Genomic DNA, 2,545 nt, shown 5'->3' on the forward strand with positions numbered 1-2,545 from the left:
TTTTGTGTTGTGCTGACTAAATGTGTTCTTTGTCACAGAAGAGAATCACAGGGTAGAACACTGTAATAGGTCCTATAAGCCTGTTGTTTGCACTAACCTCAGTCTGGTGAGTTTGCAGTTCTCACCAGACTGGCAACCATTTGGACAAACTCTTGTGGGCAACCAATAAAAGTAGATGAGGTTCTTCTGTCCTGGATTTTTTTTATCCTGAAAGTTCAGTTTTGATCCAGAAAGAGTGTTCTCTTGTTCTCTGCCTGTTAGGGGGTACAGACGGTTGGGTCTGCATTCAGAGACAGCCAACCATCAGAAGGGGGGCCTAAGACACAAGGTGTACCAGTATCATGTTTTACCCACCACTGACGACCTTTATTGGGTAATCTAATTCCTCTTCTCTTCCGGGAAAAAAATGCCTGCTTCTTATATGTAGTCTCATTACAATCCTAATTCTCATGCCTCTCTCTCTGACATAACTTCAGCAAGGGTGATTTGACTTGAACAAAATTGCTCATTTGAGAAGCACCTTAGTGGGGCATCTGGGTGGCTCAGTCGTTAAGCGTCTGCCTTGGGTTCAGGTCATGATCCCAGGGTCCTGGGATCGAGCCCTGCGTCAGGCTCCCTGCTCTGCGGGAAGCCTGCTTCTCCCTCTCCCACTCCCCCTGCTTGTGTTCCCTCTCTCGCTGTGTCTCTCTCTGTCAAATAAATAAATAAAATCTTTAAAAAAAAAAGAGAGAGAGAGAGAGAAGCACCTTAGAAATTAAAGGGAATAAGATTTTCCAGATTCAATGGGCAGCATTTTTTTTATTGGCTTTAAAGAGACCTCAAAACAAAACTCTGAATCAACAGTTGCTTCATTAAAAATTTCCTTCACAGGGCGCCTGGGTGGCTCAGTCGGTTGGACGTCTGCCTTCGGCTCAGGTCATGATCCCAGGGTCCTGGGATCGAGCCCCGCATCGGGCTCCCTGCTCGGCGGGAGGCCTGCTTCTCCCTCTCCCACTCCCCCTGCTTGTGTTCCTGCTCTCGCTGTGTCTCTGTCAAATAAATAAATAAAATCTTTAAAAAAAAATTCTTTTGCCAAAGCTTATGAGCAATTTGACAAACAACAAACTAGATTCATTTCTCTAAGAAATCTCCTATCCTTGTCCTCCAGTTGCCTAGGACCTCTTCCAGATCTCTTTCTTCCCCTTATCCTGCCAATCTCTCTCCTTCTGCACTTCTGTTGACTCCTCCTTCCAATTCCCCTGTTCAGGCCCCACCTTTCCCCAACAACTCTCCCAATAGCCAAAAATGCCAGTTGCTTCTAGAGATCCATCCCCCATAACTGAATTAAAAGCTATTAGTAAGGATTTCCCTAAATTCAGACAACAACAGCAAATATTCATAGAAGAATTTAGAATTCTTTTGGGTGCATATGACCTATAATTACCTGACTTATACCATTCATACACATATTGGTCAGAAATGCAGATGCTAACTCCTAGATGGCAAAGCAGATTAGACTCACCCAGAAAAGGACCTATAGGATCTCTCTTACCACAATAAACCTGAGGGTCTAAAAACAAGCCTGAAAAGTTGGGCAAAGTCTCCAAAAACCATACCTGAAACATATCCAGTACAAACCAATACAAGTGCTACTGTTTCTATACCTAAACCCTGCCACTTTTGCTCAGCCTCTTCCTTGGAGAAAAGAAACCACACAAGTGGTCATTATTTCAAATAATTCACAGATTTTCCCTACATCCTGAGTCTTTAACTATAACCCTTGAGCCCTTGATTGGAAACATTTTTTCCTGTTCTATGATAACACACCTGTAAATTTAATAGGGAGAGACTTACTTTGCACATAGACCCATTATATAGAAAGCACACCTAAGAAACTATTTCTTGAGGTTTCAGAGGACTCCTCTATTCATAACCAATTGTGTCTTTTCTGAATATACCTTTGCATTCTCCATACTTAATACATACCCCAAATAAAGACCTTGACACCCAACCTGACCCTCTATGGGCTAGAAATTCTATTGATATAGGAAAAGTAGTGGGAGCAGAATTTATTAGGTTCAGCTACATTCTACCAAACCATTACTCAAACTTCCCCAATATCTCTTGAAGCCAAAGGAAGAGCTAAACCTATTGGTGAAGGCCTCATATACAAAGGTCTTCTCATCCCCTGCCTTTCATAACACTCTCATCCCACTAGAAAAGAAACGAAACAGACAAGTATATAAATTTGTTCAAGACCTCAAGGCCATCAACAAAATAAGTATACCTTACTTCTTGGTAGAAATTAACCCAAGTGCCAGCCTATCATCAATTCCAGCTGAAGCCACTTGCTTCACTGTAGTGGGTCCTTGCCTTTTTTTAGTGTGCTTCTGGGTCAAAACAATCAATATCTCTTTGCCTTCACCTATAGAGGACAACATCTACCTGGATAGTCATGTCCCAGGAGTTCACCAGAGCCCCCTCCTGTTTTTCCCAGATCCTCAGTCAAAACTTAAAAGATCTAAATATCCCTTGTGATTTAGTACCAATACAATGTGTAGATAAT

This window comes from Eumetopias jubatus, unplaced genomic scaffold, assembly GCF_037043125.1.
Source record: "Eumetopias jubatus isolate StellerSeaLion01/CBP00866 unplaced genomic scaffold, mEumJub1_p1.0 scaffold_1, whole genome shotgun sequence".
Classification (NCBI taxonomy): domain Eukaryota; kingdom Metazoa; phylum Chordata; class Mammalia; order Carnivora; family Otariidae; genus Eumetopias; species Eumetopias jubatus.